We start from the raw sequence: 19,849 nt of genomic DNA on the forward strand, positions 1-19,849 counted from the left end.
AACCGCAATCACCCCCCCCCCCCCCCCCCCCCCCCATGGCGGCGACAAGGTGTAAGACAAAGATCACTGGCACGAACAATTGTTGGGTGTAGTCTAATTGACCCTCATCCCTACACTTCTCATCTTCTAACCGCAATCACCCCCCCCCCCCCCGCCGCCCCCTCTGACGGCGGCGACAAGGTGTAAGACGAAGATCACTGACATGAACAAAGCATCGTACAATAGTGCGACAAGTAGATCTGTCCCCATAACTGGATCTCCGCGATTGACTGACGCAATTTTTAAAATGTGTGGTTACTTGCAGCTTTGGCAGCCGCTTAGCCGCCCCCAGGACCTCGCCGCCATCAACAACATCATCGCTTCCCTCCGTGCGTTGGCCATCCGCTTAGCGCTGTCGCTTCCTCCGCCACCCCCGAGCCAGATTAGATCGCGTCGTCTACGGCTTGCCCGCGGCATGCCCTCGTTGTTCTGTTTCTTGTTTTTATGTTTTGGGCTTGTTGAGTTGTGCCCTCAACAGTGTTGAACCTAGCACTTCTCGTCCTTTTTCGCTTTCTGTTTGTGTGTGTGGGTGTGAACCTTATTGTACCCCTTAGCTGTGGTGGTGGTTTGCTTTATATATAAAACGGGGCGAAAGCCTTTTTCAGTAACTGGATCTCCATACGAGCACTTTACAAACGGCTCCTTATTCTCCGTTTAGGTAGGGTTTCAGGGGTTTCGAAAATCAGCTTCACCTTAAATTGCATTGATGCTTATACCGGTCTGGTGTCACAATTTTCTTAATTGTCGAAGATCTATAACTTCAAAAAATAAATCTGGAAAAGAAATTCGATAACATATCTATGCTCGCTCCAGAGGGCATCATGACTACCTTTACTAATTTTGGAAAATAGTTACACCATCCATGAGAGTTTGTAAGAGAAAAACGATGGGCTCATGAACCTAGTTATATCCAAGATTTCAGCGAAAAGCAAATTTAGCTATACCTCCATTGATGAAGCTATATCCGCTTCGTCGCCGTCACCGACTCTCACCAAGAAAACAGAAAAGTGGCAAGAAAAAAAGTCAATTTTGCTCGGGAGAATCTGACCGAGAAAATATAAATCTAAGTTCTTTCCAAAAAAAATTATAAATCAAGTAGCACAACCGTATATCAGAAAAACAACGCCGCATCGTGAGCAAGTACAATAGGGTGACATAAACAGGCTATAAGGACTAAAATACAATATATTTGTTTAGTTGGAGGAGAGAGAAGAGAAACGAGTTGTAGAATAAGAGCCGGCTATAGCACGAGACCCAAGACACTTTGTGAGAATGTATGGTGGACCAACTATTAATAAAGTATTACATATTTAAATCTTACTATTGTACAAGCCGGCTATTAGGTTGACTCTAGATGATATGGCAACTTCTTGTAGCCAACTGTTGGCTATATTATTAACCATGCTCTAAGAGCATCTCTAGCAGACCTCCTATTCCGCGACGCGCGAAGGGGTCTATACGGGTTCAAAATCGCCGCGGCAGATCAGAAACGGTATCCAAAACCGTAAATTTTAAAAAACATGTTTCGCACGAGAAATTAAACACAAAAGCTTGCCGGAGCATAGATCATTCATACATAGAGGCAGTTCGTTCGTACCCTTTAAGACCTTATTCTACCAACACCTCCCTTATTCTGCACACCCCCACCTACGCCGCCGCCCCTCCCCTCCCCACCTTCTACCGCGGGAGCGGCCTGGAGCGCCGCGACCCACCCCCGCTTCTCCACCCCCTGCTTCCTAGCCTCCCTCCCGACCTCCTTCCATGCACGCTGCCGTAGTGAGCCACCACCAGCGCCGCCATCCTCCTCCTCTCTCTTTGCTCCCGACCCCCAAGACTCCACCGACCATCACGCCTTGCCCCGAAAACCACCCGTGCTCCTCCCCACCTCGCTGCGCCGCTGCACTCCTCCCCCTGCGCCACCACCCTTCCTCGCCCCCCCCCCCCCCTCGACCACCACCGCAACCCTCCCGGCGCCGGATCCGGGAGGATCTACCTCCATCGTCGTTGACCCGCCTGGACCCGGACCGCCGTAGGCCAGCCTTCCTCTATCCCCCACCCCCCGTAGACTCGCCAGATCTGCGAGGTAACGCCATGTCTCGTGCCGTCCCGAAGCTCAACCGCCATGGATCCATGCCGCCACAAGCTGTTCGACCCGCCCCCGAGCTCCTCCCGTGCAGCTCGGAGATGCTCACCATGCGGTTCGGGGCTCGCGTGGGTGCAGTCCGGCGAGCGCCATCTCTTCCCTTGTGGTCTGTCGACCATGGCCGTGCAGCTCGGAGATGCTCGCCATGCTGTTCGGAGGTCGTGCGCGTGCAGTCCGACAAGCACCATCTCTCCCCCTGCAGTCCAACAAGCACCCACCGCGCTGCCGCCCCGTGCAGCTCGGTTGTCGGCCCCGTGCAGCTCTGTTGCTGCCTTCTCACCTTTCCATGCAGCTCACCGGCGTATTGCGTGCAACTCTCGTGTGCGCGTGCGTGTGCATCTCGCCGGTGAATTGCGTGCAGCTGTCTGGTATTTTTTGTGCCGCGACCACCGCGAGGGCTGCACCAAGCATGACAGGAAGGCGGGGGCTGGGTCACTGCCACTGTTGATGGTGTCGATGCTGTCCTCCGTGGGTCAAGCGCCTCCATGAGCCAGATTTGGCGAGGTCCTCCTAGTCCCGTGCCTCCTCCGAGCCGAATCCGACGAGATCCGTTCCTCGTCGGCCGCCCAAGCGCCATCGCTTGCCGCTGCTCCACAACTGCTGTTGTTGCAAGCCTCCACACGCCTCCACGTCCTGTCGCCGGTGCCCGAGCTCCAAATCTGGGGTCCTCGCTAGATTTGGAGGGGCTTGGAGTCCCGCATGTGGATTTATGGGAGCAGGACCGGATATTTACTGAAGAGGAAGTGTGGGCTGTCATTAAGGATCTCCCCTCCGATAAAGCACCGGGTCCAGATGGGTTCATTGGTTTGTTCTTTAAAAAATCCTGGGAAGTGATCAAGGAGGATCTGATGGCCGCTATTCATAAGCTGTTCATTGGAAATGGGAGGGGCTTTGGGAGGCTTAACCAAGCCCTCATCACTCTCTTGCCGAAGTCCCTGGATGCTTCTTCTGTCTTCGATTTCCGGCCGATTAGCCTTGTGCATAGCATGCCCAAGATCGCATCCAAGCTTCTTACCTCGAGGCTTAGGCCGCGTATGGGAGAACTTGTCCAGGTGAATCAGTCAGCTTTCATAAAAGGGAGATGCTTGCACGACAATTTTCTGCTCGTTAGACAAGTGGCGAGGATGATGCACAAAAGGAAAGTCAAAGGTGTTCTGCTCAAGCTTGACATCACTAAAGCCTTTGACTCTTTGTCATGGCCTTTCCTGTTTGAAGTGTTGCGAGCTAAGGGCTTTTCGGAGCGGTGGATTTCTTGGATTGCCACCATGCTTACGACGGCTAGCTCAAGAGTGATCGTGAATGGGCAAGCGGGAGATAAGTTCATGCATGCTAAAGGTTTGAGGCAAGGGGATTCGATTTCCCCTTTGCTCTTTGTTATAGCCATGGATATCCTTACACATATTATTATCAAGGCGCATGAAGCTGGAGTTATGAGTCGCATTCTTGGATGCAGCCCGGTGCAGAGGCTGTCATTATATGCCGATGATGTGGTCCTGTTCATCAAACCCACACGGCCGGACCTGGCGTTAGTCAGAGAATCTCTTACCATCTTTGGAGTTGCCTCTGGACTGAGAGTAAATTTTGCTAAATCTGCGGCTATTTTGATTCGGGCAGAGCCGGAGGATGAGGATATTGTGAAATCGGCGCTGCCCTGGAAGCTTGCCACCTTCCCTTGTAAGTACCTTGGGTTGCAGTTGAGTATATGGCAGTTGAAAATATCGGAATGGCAGCCTATGGTGGACGCGGTCCTCCACATGTTGCCAGGATGGCAAAGGGGCTTGGTGACTAGACCAGGCAGGCTGGTTCTCGTCAACCAGGTCATGAGAGCACGGGCCACCCACCACCTTATGGTTGCGGAAGCGCCAAAATGGGCTCTTGACAAAGTGGACAAAGGATGTAGGGCCTTCTTCTGGGCCGGGACCGAGGAAATCAAGGGAGGTAAATGTGTTGTAGCTTGGGCGAGAGTATGTAGGCCGAAGCTCATGGGAGGGCTAGGCGTCATTGATCTACACAAACACGGCATTGCTCTAAGGTTGAGGTGGGAATGGCTCAGGCGCACGGACCCCTCCAGGCCGTGGCAAGGGCTTTCCTTAGTTGCGGACAAGTCGGTTGCGCAAGTGTTCAGTAGCTTGGTGAAATGGAGAGTTGGTGATGGGGACAAAACATTGTTCTGGAAGGATAGATGGATCCAGGGTGCTACCATTGCAGAGGTCGCTCCGTTGGTGGCAAAGTCGGTTCGTACGCAAGTGGCCAACAGGAGACGTGTCCGAGAGGCACTTGACATGCACTCATGGATGCATGATGTGATCGGTGACTTATGTACGGAAGGCCTTACCCAATTTATAGGCCTTTGGGAGATACTTGAGGAGGTGCATCTGGATGAGCAGTCCGAGGACAGTCCGATTTGGGCTTGGAATGCGTCGGGAACGTACGCTGCATCCTCTGCGTACAAGATGTTATGCGAGGGAGGAGTTAGATTCCACTCCTTTGGAGCTATTTGGAAGTGCTGGGCCCCTCTGGCGTGCAAAATCTTCATGTGGCTAGCAGTCCAATACCGGCTATGGACTTCCGACAGAAGAGTGAGGCATAACCTACAAGATCAAATTTCCCAATGCTTTCTTTGTGATCAAGAGGAGGACACGGTGGATCACATTTTGCTGCAATGCGTGTTCTCGAGGCAAGTTTGGTTCACTTGCATTCTTAGGATGGGATTGCCCACGGAGCTTTGCCCAACATACGATTCCGGTTTGGTGCATTGGTGGTCGGACACTAGAAAGCGGTTTCTAAAGCACGCTAGAAAGGAGTTTGATTCTTTTGTCATGCTCATCTGCTGGACGTTATAGAAACAAAGGAATGCGAGGGTGTTTGGTTCGGGCCAGATCAAGAGTGAACAAGGCACGGTGGACACGATCTTTGATGAGTTGAGGATGTGGGCCACGGCAGGAGCTTTTGAAGAGCAATGTATGTTAGAGTAGTCGAGTAGTGTGTGTGTGGAGTGGTGGCTCGGTCGGGCTGGTTGTAGCCCAGCCGGCTCTTTGTAAACTCTTGTACATATCTCTCTCCCTTCTATAAAGCTAAGGTACGCCATTGGCGTACCCTCGAAAAAAAAAATCCGGGGTCCTCGTGTGGCCACTGACATGAAGGCGCTGGATCCGCCTGGTGTGAGCTCGCATCGGCGTCGATCCAAGGACCCCTCTCCCAACAAACTCCGACGGTCCCCGGCCGTCCAACCTCGCACGCCGACAACCTCTAGCAAGCACGGCTGCGTCGACCACCGCCCGTCCGCCGCTTCCTTCTTCTGCCTGGCGACGAGGTCAATGGCCGCCGCGCGCGTGATGCAGTCTGCAGGTGCACTCCTTGCGGTCCACGCCGTGAGTCAAAAAATGTATTGTGGTGCTCTCTTGTGCATGCCGTCCAGCGGTGCTACGCATGCAGTGCTCGGGTGAGCCGCAATCTGGTGGCAGGGCGTGTGCACTACTCGGAGCTGGCCGTCAGAACCGCCCGGAGAACCACCACATCTCCCTTTGCATCTCTCTCCCCTCGAGCGTTTTCCTGTTATGTTGGCAAGCACGGCTGCTCTCTCTGTTGTTGCTGCACTCCTCCTTAACCATGACGGCCGCTTCCCTGAGGTGGGGACGCCAGTCACAACGGCAGTGGGCGCATAGCCCGTCGCCGATGACTCCAGAGGTCCACTGTTACAGCTCATGGATGGTGTATTGCGGAAGCTGCGGTGCAGCTGGCGCACTGTCGAAGTTTAGGGATCTTTTTTTTTACTCTTTCGGATTTATCTGGGCACATATTTGCAGTTCGCCTAGGTCTCCGATGCAGTGTGGATGGTGTCCGGCTTGACCGTGTGTGTGGTTCAACGACGTCGTGCGCCGGCGCGTTGCGTGTGTGTGTTGTGCGTGCCGCTCGCACCATGTGAGCAGTTCATCTGCAATAAGCATTTGCATCTCTAGTGGCTTGGAGCACCACGGCCGGTTGTGTGCATGCGGTCCCGGGAACGTGGGCGCGACGTTCACTTTATTTTGTTTATAAAAACGAGCATGCGAGTGGATTCATGGTAGCTCGTGGTTCAGTTCAGAAGTATTGTATGTGAGTTTCAGTTTAGAGCTTCTTCTGCGTGCTTCATTGCTTTTACTGGTCCAGTTTTCCTTTTGGTATTTTTCAAAGGGATATGAAAAAAGAGAGGTTCAAACGGCGTGCAACAACAGTGCACACTTTGGAAAATAAAGCTTAATGCGGTTGAATAATGTGAGTGTGGTTGTGTGAAAATAATAAATGGCTATGTATATTTTTGAAGCTCACTTTGATCTCTCATGCAGTTTGTTATAAAACATATATATGGTTCACTCGGTAAACCGAAACGAAAAACATCTCAAAAGAAGCTTACTTCTTATTAGATGTAGTTTACTCGGTCAGCCCATGTGGTCCACTTGCCTAGTCTATGCGCATGAAAAATAATAAGTATGAAAAAAGCAATAAAATCTCATGTGGTTTACTTTTCGTAGTGTCGAGGTTCAATTTCAATAGTGTTGCGGTTCACTTACGCCTCGACGTGAAGCGCGGTCCACTTCCTCGTCATGGAAATTTGTGTCCGACAAAAAAAGTTATACAAGTCGCTTGCACGCCTGATGCAGTGCGGTTTTCGGTATGAAGCAGCACGGTCGGCCGTATGATGTTGTTCATCTCATAAGTGCAAAAAAAATGTTACGGAAGCAAAGAAAAGTAATGTGGTTCACTTCTTGATAGTGTCGTGGTTCATTTACGCCCGATGTGAAGTGCACTCTACTTTCTCGTCCTTGAAAGAAATTATGTTTGAATAAAATAAACCATGCAGTTCTCTAACACGTCTGATGCAGTGTGGTTTTTCGTCCGATGCAGTGCGGTTTTCAGCCGGATGAAGTACCCACGTCGATTTGGGTGTCGCAAAAAACAGAGTGTCCGCATTTCGGTAAATTTAAAAATGCTCTTAAACCGTAGCGAATTAGAGAGAGTGTTCTACATGAAAAGGTTGCGCCTCGTCGATATCTTTCCAACGACGTATCGTTTGAATCATTCCGACCAGCGGTTTGTAAAATTTCACGAAAAACAGCAGCTGCCACTCATCGTCCGCCACACGATTTTCAAAATTAATTTAAAACCATAAGGAATCTCAAAAACATTGCAACATAAAGTTGCGCCTCGTCCATAGCTTTTCAATGATATATTACATGCCTCGTTTTGACAAACGGTTAAAAAACTAGAGCGAAAATGTAACGCCCCGGATACAACTTTTCATATTCGTAACTCCAACTCTTGCCTTTTCCGGAGATGCGATATGATATTTCCTTCATGGTTGGTTTTTTGTCTTTTGTTTTGCTTTTTGTTCATGTCTTGCATTTCATATCATAGCATCATGCGCATTGCATCCGCATGTTTTCATAAAACCTCGTAGCCGTTCGTAGTGACCGCTTCTCTCTTTGTCTTCGTTGACCCGTTGTCAGACCGCTTGCCCTTGTTGACCTCTCTCAGACCCCTCATGTGTGTGTCCGAAACTTACCCGAACCCGAACCGGGCTATCGTTACCGATGGGTCCGGATCATCCCCAAACATCTATAAAACATCCCCGTTTTCTTATTTGGACTTCCTAACCTATATTTTTCTCAACCGCCCGATTGCGATCGGACGGACAGGATTAACCCCTGCCCTAATTCCCTTGCTATTTAAACTAGACCCCAACCCTAAAACCTAGAAAGTTGTCCCATCCTCTATTCCCTGTCCGCCGCCGCCACTCTCTCCAAAATCCTCCTTGAATTCCACATCGAGCCAACCACAGCCACCTTCCTTCTCCCCTCGATCCATCCAATCCCGCAGCCACCTCCTCGCTTCTCATCTGCCTCGACCGGAGCAAGGCTCACCTGCTCATGGCGCCCGAGCACCCCAGCACCGACAGCTCCCCAGCGCTCGCAACCCTCCTCATCGCTCGATCCCGAGCGGGAGAGTACCTCGACGGCTCGTCCCCGCGCAGCCCGTGAGGCACCGGCCTCGGCTCCTCCGGCCCTGCAACAACCTCGCCGGCCCTTCTGCAGCTCGTTGCCGCCGGCGCACTCAGCCACCTGGACTGCACCCCGTCTTCCCTGTTGACCAGAACCAGGTCGCCTTCCCTACCCTCCTCTCTCTTTGTCGCTCCCTCTCCGTCTCTCTGCTCTCTCATGGTCTCTCTCTCCCTTCGCAGGTCGACGTCGCCGGCCATCTCCGCCGCGTTTGCCCGTTCCTGCCGGATCCCGCCGGCTGGGCCCCGTCCCCGGCCACTGGTGCCCTCACCGGAGACCAGCTGCGCTGCCTGCCAGGTTCCTCTGCTTCCAGCACCGCCCTCCGCCAAGTCCCTTGCCGTCGCCTCTGCTTCATCCGGTTCGAGTGAACGAGCGCGTTGACCGCGCCCCTCCCTTGTTCGATCCAGCCCTGCCATCGCCGCTCCACGCCCCAAGTCCCTCGCCTCGCCGACCCTTCGCCCGCTCGTCGGAGCTCTGCTCCAGGCGCCGCCCGCAGCTCGCTGCATCGAACAGGAGAACGAGCGCAGGAGCAGCGCTCGCGTTGACCGCGTCGCCAGGCCCAGCAGCCCCCCTGCTGGCCTCATCTCTCCACCGACTGGGCTTAGCCCATGGTGAGCCACCCTGAGCCCAGCTCCCTAGCAGATTTCGGCCCGATTTGTTTTTTTACAGATCTGTGATTTTAGCATTATCCTGTGAATTCCATTTTTACAGATTGCACCCTCATGTTCATGCATTTAATAACTCAACAACCGTGCATCGGATTAAAATGAATTATATATGTAAAATGTTTAAAATCTCATCTATTTTCATAATATGCTGCTTGCATCCATGTTTAAAATGCTTAAAATGATGTTTGTTTAAATTTGCTTAAATGCCATGATAAAATGATTTATTTCATAACTAAATAACCGTAGCTCGGTTTTAAATAAACTTTATATGTAAATGGGCTAGAAAAATGCATAGATTAACTTGGTGCTTTTTCTTTTACTGCTTAACAACATTAAAATTGTGTTTAGGGAAGAACAGTAGCAAATTCATAAATTGCATATGAGGATTTTTTGGAATTGTTGTTTGTTCATCCGATCTCATTTAAACTTGCCTAAATAGTTAGTTTACTTATGCCTCACCTCTTGCCATGTTAACCAACATTTAATATTGTTGAGTACCTAACCGGGAGTGAACTAAATAATTGATGTGGTGTTTTGCATTTTGAGCTCCACTTAATTTGTAGGATTGTTTGTGCACTTTGCCATGCCATGCCTCATTAAACCGGACATGCATCATACTTGATTGCGCATCATGCCATGTTTATGTGATGGTTGTTTCCCATGTTGTTTGCTTCTTTCCGGTTTGCTTCTCTCGTTAGCTTCAGTTTCGTTCCGGAGTTGTGAGGATCCGTTCGACTACTTCCGCTTGTCTTCTTCATGGACTCGTTCTTCTTCCTAGCGGGATTTCAGGCAAGATGAATGTTACCCTGGATCTCATTACTATCATTGATATGCTAGTTGCTTCGTTCTATCGCTTTGCTGCATTACCTATTCTCTTACTCTTCAAGCCTCCCAAATTGCCATGTCAGCCTCTAACCTTTTCACCCTTCCTAGCAAGCTGTTGCTTGGCTATGTTACTGCTTTTGCTCAGCCCCTCTTATAGCGTTGTTAGTTGCAGGTGAAGTTGAAGATTGCTCCATGGTGGACAGGATTATGTTGGGATATCACAATATCTCTTATATTATTAATGCATCTATATACTTGGTAAAGGGTGGAAGACTCGGCCTTATGCCTGGTGTTTTGTTCCACTCTTGCCGCCCTAGTTTCCGTCATACCGGTGTTATGTTCCCGGATTTTGCATTCCTTACGCGGTTGGGTGATTTATGGGACCCCCTTGACAGTTCCCTTTGAATAAAACTCCTCCAGCAAGGCCCAACCTTGATTTTACCATTTGCCTCGCCTAGCCCTTTTTCTTTGGGTTTCCGGAGCCCGAGGGTCATCTTTATTTTAACCCCCCCCCCCCCCCCCCCCCGCCCCCGGGCCAATGCTCCTTCGAATGTTGGTCCAAACTAGAGCCACTTGCAGCGCCACCTCAGGGCAACTTGAGGGCTGGTTTTAGTTGTACGTAGTGTTCATCCGGTGTGCCCTGAGAACGAGATATGTGCAGCTCCTATCGGGATTTGTCGGCACATCGGGCGGCTTTGCTGGTCTTGTTTTACCATTGTCGAAATGTCTTGTAAACCGGGATTTCGATTCTGATCGGGTCTTCCTGGAAGAAGGTATATCCTTCATTGATCGCGAGAGCTTATCATGGGCTCAGTTGGGACACCCCTGCAGGGTTTTATCTTTCGAAAGCCATGCCCGCGGTTATGTGGCAGATGGGAATTTGTTAATGTCTGATTGTAGATAACTTGACACCAGATCCGAATTAAAATGCATCAAGCGCGTGTGTAGCCGTGATGGTCTCTTTTCGGCGGAGTCCGGGAAGTGAACACGGTTTTTGGGTTATGTTTGACGTAAGTAGGAGTTCAGGATCACTTCTTGATCATTGCTAGCTTCACGACCATTCTGCTTGCTCTCTTCTCGCTCTTATTTGCGTATGTTAGCCACCATATATGCTTAGTCGCTGCTGCAACCTCACCACTTTACCCCTTTCTTTCCCATTAAGCTTTGCTAGTCTTGATACCCATGGTAATGGGATTGCTGAGTCCTCGTGGCTCACAGATTACTACAACAACATTGCAGGTACAGGTTATGCGATGATCATGACGCGAGAGCGGTGCTTGCTTGTTTTGGAGTTCTTCTTCTGCTTCTTCTTCGATCGGGGGATAGGTTCCAGGTCAGTAGCCTGGGCTAGCAGGGTGGATGTCGTTTGAGTTTCTGTTTGTGTTTCATCCGTAGTCGGATGATGCGCTTATGTATTGTGATGTTGTATTCGTGTGGCATTGTATGCCTCTTGTATGTATCCCCATCTATTGTGTAATGTTGATGTAATGATATCCACCTTGCAAAAGCGTTTCAATATGCGGTTCTATCCTTGATGGGACCTTCGAGTCTCTTTAGGATAGTATCGCATATTGGGCGTGACAAGTTGGTAATCAAAGCCTCGACCGACCATAGGAGCCCCCTTGATTGTTGGCCGTTGTTGAGTCTAGAGAAAAAACTATTTTGAGTCTTAGGATTATATATATCGTAGAGTAGGATTCTTTTTACTCCTCAGCCCCCTTCGTCGCTCTGGTGAGGACTCCTGACATAGATGTTTTGTCTTTCCTCTCCTCAATTTTTCACAATTTTTTTAGGATCACGCGGGTATCTTGGAATCGTTCCGATGGTTTTGTGATGAGAACATTGTTCTTGGTGCCTCCTTTCTTTTATGTGGCAGTGACCCGGGGAGTTGAGCTCCGAGGTGTTGTCGTCACAATTTTATCGTTGCAGTTCTGGAATACCTGAGTTTTGCCGACATCGAAAATCTCTTTTATGCAGTTGTTGGTGAGATAACCTCGACGCCACCCAGTACTGGGGCGGTAGTTCGGGAGTATTGTCATAACTCGTATAACGGATGCTTTTCGAAGGTTGAGGTACACGATTTCCGAAGGTTTCTTGATTATGTGTTGACGGATGGATACAACTGGATGTAGGGATTGTTAGTTTTGGGTGAGATATATATTGGTTCCCCTGTATCCCCAACACCAGATTGCATAACCAGAAAGTTTCGGGAATTTATAGGTGGGAATTCAAGTAGCTCCTAGAATATCTTTCCGACAGATGCATGATATGGGATTGGGTAAATCTCTATCATATGTATTTGTTCCGGCTTATTTCTGCAAGCCAAATCCTTTGTTTTGTTTTGAGTTGTGGTATTCGAGTTGCTTCAATGCCAAGTGTTGATTCCATACCTTTCAAGCGGTGTTCTCATATTTCTATGGGAGTACTAATCCTTTTGATCATCGAGATTGTCATGTTAATTCTTTTCCAACCGGCGTGCTTCTCTTCAAGTGGATCCGATGATTTCAACATTCACGAGATCAATTCTAAGTTTTCTCAACGATATCCATTCCATCTCCCTAAGTTGCCTTTGTTTTTCCCGCCCTCCCACCCTTTTTCTTCAAGGACTCAGATTTCTTAATCATGTATCCTTTTATCTGTGAGAAGTCTCTTCATTCTTTTCTTTCAATGTTCTTATCCGGTGATTTCCCATGAAGATGCTCAACAGTTTCAAGTTCATCATCCTTCATTGTTGTTTCTTCTTCGGTGGATCCAATTCAAGCTTTCGATATTCATCATATTCATTTCCTCATTTCTAATGCTTTCTCATGCCGATGCACCTCTTAATCATTCACTTCTTCATATTCATTTGTCCTGGAGTGCTGAAGATATTTCACAAGACTTGTGTTTCCATTCTCAATCCGTTCAAGATATTTCGAGGTTGTTATCTCATTCAAGTCATTTAATTCAACCGGTGCAATTTCCCTTTCAAGTAATTTTTCGAAGGTGTTTCTTTTGAGTGGGCCCTAACCCACAGGTCTTTTCCCAGGATCTTACCTGACTCTTCGAATTATCAGGAGCGATTCTCAAATTCATTTCCAAGTTTGATGTAAGAATGAATTTCATCAGTCACATGCCTTCTCCAAGGTCATTTTCAAATTCTTTTCATCTTTGGTTCAACCCTTCTTATTTTTCATTCTCCCAGAGTATCTCAACAAGTCATGGTGGTGTTTCTCCTCGTCTTTCTCCGCATTTGAAGACCGAAGAAGAGTTTCTCTTCAGTCCTTATCCTTTCTTCCAAAGATGCGTAGTTCAAACTTTATACCATCCTCTCGTAATTGTTTTCGATTGTGACAATTCTTTTCTTACCATCCGACGCATTTCAGGAGTTGCTTCCCTTCTCGATCATCCGAAGGCCATCATTTCTGAATATTACTCATTCTCAGTGTGTAGATATCGTTCTCCAAATCTTATCGATGTATCATTCAAATATCCTCTAATCAGTTCATGATCTCTTCGTTCTCATGTATCTAAATCCCCTCAAGTATCTTCATTCGTTTTCCAATTCTTCCCGGTGAATTGTGGCTTTGCTACTTTCATTTTCAATTCTTAGGGTGGTTCGTTCAAGATTTCTCTCCCTTCGTTATCGTATCAATTCACTCGTTCTTTCGTTGTTTCAATCCTACCGGTGGTCGTTGAAGACCTTCCTCAAGTTCACGCTATATCTCTCTTAATCCTTTCTAGGGGAATAAGTAGTATGCCAAATCCATTGCTTGTCATCAATTTAATTTGATGAAGGATAAGCATACAATAAATCTTATTCTTATTTCCTCGAGGTGATTCAATTCTTTTCTTCCAGAGATTGTTCATGATGAAGTAATTCTCGGTTCTAGTGTTCATCTTTTCTTTCCAGAGTTCCAAGTTCTCTCGGTTATATCATCGTGAAGCTCCTTCTAAATCATTGCAAGGCTTCACCTTGTGTTTCAACTTCTCTTTCATTTTATCATCCTTTTATTACCGGAGTTCTTCATTGAGGCTCTACATGGTGGTTCATCAAGGATTCTCTTCATTCTTTAATTGTTCTTCAAGACTTCTCTCGAGGTGATGATCCGCCAAGCTATACTCAAAATTAAACATGGTGCTCAACACATGTTTTGTTTTGACGCGTTCAAGTATTCTTCTTCTTGCATTTCGAAGTGCAATTCCTTCTACAATATCTTTTGAGGTGGTGTTATGTCACTCTTGACAATTTCCCTTCGTGATTGAAGTTGTCAAGAATGAGATATTTAAAATCCATCATTTTCTCTTCGTTCAGGAGATCGTTTCAACCTATTAATCCCTCCATTGGAGTTATCTTGTGTCATATTTCACCTAAAGCCTTCCATTGGGAATGTTGCTATTTGTGGTGCTTATCAATGATCCAAGTTATCTCTTTATCATCTTTGTGGGAGAAGTGTTCATCTCTTCGTCGATCTAAAGCAAGCAATTGTTTCCTTTAGTGGTCGGTTGTCACCTCATAATGTTGAGATGTTTCCATAAGCCCACTACAAACTTATTCTTTTCGTTATTGGTCTTCCAACAACTTTCTTCTAACCTTCTTGCAAGGATGCTTTCCAAATTCAATTGTGGTAGGAGTTGTCATTTCCTTCTCCGTTCCCTTTATCACAACGATCTAGATTCTATTATTTCATTTCGGAGTCATTGTGATGCTGCGCTCTTCACCCATCACCTCGTTTTGTCAAGATCATGTTCTTTTCATGCTTATCCATTTAATCGGCGTGTCGTGTTTTCATTCGAGTTCTCTCATCTTATCAAGTTTTGCCTCCTTCCTCAACCGGAGAGCTGTCTGAAATCTTTCTTACCCCTTGTGCCATTATTTCAATAGTTTCAGAGGTAGTGTGTTGTTGATTTCATCAAGTATCATCCCGTCTTCTCAAGTTCATGTTCTAGTCCTTCCATGTTCAATTGGAGTGCTGCCCGAATTCTTCCTCTCTCATCTTGTTTTAACCGGAGTGGTTTCAAACTCTATCTTGTCCATTAAACTCTTGATTCATGTCTTTGCAACCTTCAAGTTATCGTAATGTTCCTTGTTCCTCTTTTCTAACGGATTGCTGCAATCTCCTTCATCTCTGTTGTGCTCTTTCTTATAAATTGCTCATCCTCTCAAGGTTCATGGTTTCACTCATTCGTCAAAGAAGCAACTTAGCTTTACCTCTTCTCTTCCCCTTCTGTTTCTCTCCGGTGCCATCCTAGATCTCAGGACGAGATCCTCTCGTAGTGGTGGAGTGTTGTAACGCCCGAGATACAACTTTCCATATTCGTAACTCCAACTCTTGCCTTTTCCGGAGATGCAATATGATATTTCCTTCATGGTTGGGTTTTTGTCTTTTGTTTTGCTTTTTGTTCATGTCTTGCATTTCATATCATAGCATCATGCGCATTGCATCCGCATGTTTTCATAAAACCTCGTAGCCGTTCGTAGTGACCGCTTCTCTCTTTGTCTTTGTTGACCTGTTGTCAGACCGCTTGCCCTTGTTGACCTCTCTCAGACCCCTCGTGTGCGTGTCCAAAACTTACCCGAACCCGAACCGGGCTGTCGTTACCGATGGGTCCGGATCATCCCCAAACATCTATAAAACATCCCCGTTTTTTTATTTGGACTTCCTAACCTATATTTTTCTCAACCGCCCGATTGCGATCCGACGGGCGGGGTTAACCCCTACCCTAATTCCCTTGCTATTTAAACTAGTCCCCAAAACTAAAACCTAGGAAGTTGTCCCATCCTCTATTCCCTGTCTGCCGCCGCCACTCTCTCCAAAATCCTCCTTGAATTCCACATCGAGCCAACCACAGCCACCTTCCTCCTGACATCGATCCATCCAATCCCGCAGCCACCTCCTCGCTTCTCCTCTGCCTCGACCGGAGCAAGGCTCCCCTGCTCATGGCGCCCGAGCACCCCAGCACCGACAGCTCCCGGCGCCCGCAACCCTCCTCATCGCTCGATTCCGAGCGGGAGAGTACCTCGACAGCTCGTCCCCGCGCAGCCCGCGAGGCACCAGCCTCGGCTCCTCCGGCCCTGCAACAACCTCGCCGGCCCTTCTGCAGCTCGTTGCCGCCGGCGCACTCAGCCACCTGGACTGCACCCCGTCTTCCCCGTTGACCAGAACCAGGCCGCCTTCCCTGCCCTCCTCTCTCTTCGTCGCTCCCTCTCCGTCTCTTTGCTCTCTCATGGTTTCTCTCTCCCTTCGCAGGTCGACGTCGCCGGCCATCTCCGCCGCCTTTGCCCGTTCCTGCCGGATCCCGCCGGCTGGGCCCGTCCCCGGCCACTGGTGCCCTCGCCGGAGACCACCTGCGCCGCCCGCCAGGTTCCTCTGCTTCCAGCACCACCCTCCGCCAAGTCCCTCGCCATCGCCTCTGCTTCATCTGGTTCGAGTGAACGAGCGCGTTGACCGTGCCCCTTCCTTGTTCGATCCAGCCTTGCCATCGCCGCTCCACGCCCCAAGTCCCTCGCCTCGCCGACCCTTCGCCCGCTCATCGGAGCTCTGCTCCAGGCGCCGCCCGCAGCTCGCTGCATCGAACAGGAGAAAGAGCGCAGGAGTAGCGCTCGCGTTGACCGCGTCGCCAGGCCCAGCAGCCCCCCTGCTGGCCTCATCTCTCCACCGACTGGGCTTAGCCCATGGTGAGCCACCCCAAGCCCAGCTCCCCAGCAGATTTCGGCCCGATTTGTTTTTTTACAGATCTGTGATTTTAGCATTATAACTCCGCCTATGTTGTCTCAACATAGCCGGTCCCAAGCCCGGGTAAAGGAGGAGGGTTGTGATAGGCTTGGCGAGCCAACGTAAAAACTCAGCCACTCTTATGGAGATGAAACCCAAAAGATTTTCGTTGGGGCGTAACCTTCTCAGCGACGCGCCACATCGGAACCTGGGTGTGGTGGAAAATGGGCAAGGGCCGGGCCGTCACCCCCCAAGTGGCGCGCCGTATCTTGATCCGGATACGGTGGCAAGTGAGCGAGGATCGGGTCGTCGCATCCTTAGTGGCGCGCTACATCGGCGCCCAGATGTAGTGGAAAATGAGCAAGGGTCTTCGCATTTGACTCGACGAGTGCGAAGGGTAAGGAAGCTAGCCGAGCCTAGGAGGATTCGCTTAGGTAGATGGAACGTAGGGTCTCTAACAGGGAAGCTTCGGGAGCTAGTTGATGCAGCAGTGAGGAGAGGTGTTGATATCCTTTGCGTCCAAGAAACCAAATGGAGAGGACAGAAGGCGAAGGAGGTGGAGGATACCGGCTTCAAGCTGTGGTACACGGGGACGGCTGCAAACGGAAATGGCGTAGGCATCTTGATCAACAAGAGCCTCAAGTATGGAGTGGTAGACGTCAGGAGACGTGGGGACCGGATTATCCTGGTCAAGCTGGTAGCTGAGGACTTGGTTCTCAATGTTATCAGCGCATATGCCCCGCAAGTAGGCCACAATGAGAACACCAAGAGGGAGTTCTGGGAAGGCTTGGAAGACATGGTTAGGAGTGTACCGATTGGTGAGAAGCTCTTCATAGGAGGAGACCTCAATGGCCACGTGGGTACATCTAACACAGGTTTTGAAGGGGCGCATGGGGGCTTTGGCTATGGCATCAGGAATCAAGAAGGAGAAGATGTCTTAAGCTTTGCTCTAGCCTACAACATGATTGTAGCTAACACCCTCTTTAGAAAGAGAGAATCACATCTGGTGACTTTTAGTAGTGGCCAACACTCTAGCCACATTGATTTCATCCTCTCGAGAAGAGAAGATAGGCGTGCGTGCCTAGACTGTAAGGTGATACCTGGGGAGAGTGTTGTACCCCAGCATAAGCTGGTGGTTACTGACTTCCGCTTTCGGATTCGTGTCCAGCGGGATAAGCGTGCCAAGGTCGCTAGAACGAAGTGGTGGAAGCTCAAGGGGGAGGTAGCTCAGGTGTTCAAGGAGAGGGTATTTAAGGAGGGCCCTTGGGAGGAAGGAGGGGATGCGGACAATGTGTGGATGAAGATGGCGACTTGCATTCGTAAGGTGGCCTCGGAGGAGTTTGGAGTGTCCAGGGGAAGGAGAAGCGAAGATAAGGATACCTGGTGGTGGAATGATGATGTCCAGAAGGCGCTTAAAGAGAAGAAAGATTGCTTCAGATGCCTATACCTGGATAGGAGTGCAGACAACATAGAGAAGTACAAGATGGCGAAGAAGGCCGCAAAGCGAGCTGTTGGTGAAGCAAGGGGTCGGGCATATGAGGACCTCTACCAACGGTTAGGCACGAAGGAAGGTGAAAGGGACATCTATAAGATGTCTAAGATCCGGGAGAGGAAGACGAGGGATATTGGCCAAGTCAAATGCATCCAGGACGGAGCAGGCCAACTCTTGGTGAAGGACGAAGAGATTAAGCATAGATGGCGGGAGTACTTCGACAAGCTGTTCAATGGGGAGAATGAGAGTTCTACCATTGAATTAAATGACTCCTTTGATGAGACCAGCATGCGTTTTGTGCGGCGCATCCAGGAGTCTGAGGTGAAGGAGGCTTTAAAAAGGATGAAAGGAGGCAAGGCGATGGGCCCTGATTGTATCCCCATTGAGGTGTGGAAAGGTCTCGGGGACATAGCGATAGTATGGCTAACCAAGCTTTTCAACCTCATTTTTCGGGCAAACAAGATGCCAGAAGAATGGAGATGGAGTATATTAGTACCAATCTTCAAGAACAAGGGAGATGTTCAGAGTTGTACTAATTACCATGGAATTAAGCTGATGAGCCATACAATGAAGCTATGGGAGAGAGTCATTGAGCACCTCTTAAGAAGAATGACAAGCGTGACCAAAAATCAGTTTGGTTTCATGCCTGGGAGGTCGACCATGGAAGCCATTTTCTTGGTACGACAACTTATGGAGAGATATAGGGAGCATAAGAAGGACTTGCATATGGTGTTCATTGACTTGGAGAAGGCCTATGATAAGATACCGCGGAATGTCATGTGGTGGGCCTTGGAGAAACACAAAGTCCCAGCAAAGTACATTACCCTCATCAAGGACATGTACAATAATATTGTGACAAGTGTTCGAACAAGTGATGTCGACACCGATGACTTCCCGATCAAGATAGGACTGCATCAGGGGTCAGCTTTGAGCCCTTATCTTTTTGCATTGGTGATGGATGAGGTCACAAGGGGTATACAAGGAGATATCCCATGGTGTATGCTCTTTGCGGATGATGTGGTGCTAGTTGACGATAGTCGGACGGGGGTAAATAGGAAGTTAGAGTTATGGAGACAAACCTTGGAATCGAAAGGGTTTAGGCTTAGTAGAACTAAAACCGAGTACATGATGTGCGGTTTCAGTACTACTAGCTGTGAGGAGGAGGAGGTTAGCCTTGATGGCCAGGTGGTACCTCGGAAGGACACCTTTCGGTATTTGGGGTCAATGTTGCAGGAGGATGGGGGTATTGATGAAGATGTGAACCATCGAATCAAAGCCGGATGGATGAAGTGGCGCCAAGCTTCTGGCATTCTCTATGACAAGAGAGTGCCACAAAAGGTAAAAGGCAAGTTCTATAGGACGGCGGTTCGACCCGCAATGTTGTATGGCGCGGAGTGTTGGCCGACTAAAAGGCGACATGTTCAACAGTTAGGTGTGGCGGAGATGCGTATGTTGAGATGGATGTGTGGCCACACGAGGAAGGATCGAGTCCGGAATGATGATATACGAGATAGAGTTGGGGTAGCACCAATTGAGGAGAAGCTTGTCCAACATCGTTTGAGATGGTTTGGGCATATTCAGCGCAGGCCTCTAGAAGCTCCAGTGCATAGCGGACGGCTGAAGCGTGCGGAGAATGTCAAGAGAGGGCGGGGTCGACCGATTTTGACATGGGAGGAGTCCGTTAAGAGAGACCTGAAGGATTGGAGTATCGACAAAGAGCTAGCTATGGACAGGGGTGCGTGGAAGCTTGCTATCCATGTGCCAGAGCCATGAGTTGGTTGCGAGATCTTATGGGTTTCATCTCTAGCCTACCCCAACTTGCTTGGGACTAAAGGCCTTGTTGTTGTTGTTGTTTGTTGTTGTGATTTTAGCATTATCCTGTGAATTCCATTTTTACAGATTGCACCCTCATGTTCATGCATTTAATAACTCAACAACCGTGCATCGGATTA

The sequence above is a fragment of the Triticum aestivum genome, chromosome 3B, assembly GCF_018294505.1.
Source record: "Triticum aestivum cultivar Chinese Spring chromosome 3B, IWGSC CS RefSeq v2.1, whole genome shotgun sequence".
NCBI classification, from domain to species: domain Eukaryota; kingdom Viridiplantae; phylum Streptophyta; class Magnoliopsida; order Poales; family Poaceae; genus Triticum; species Triticum aestivum.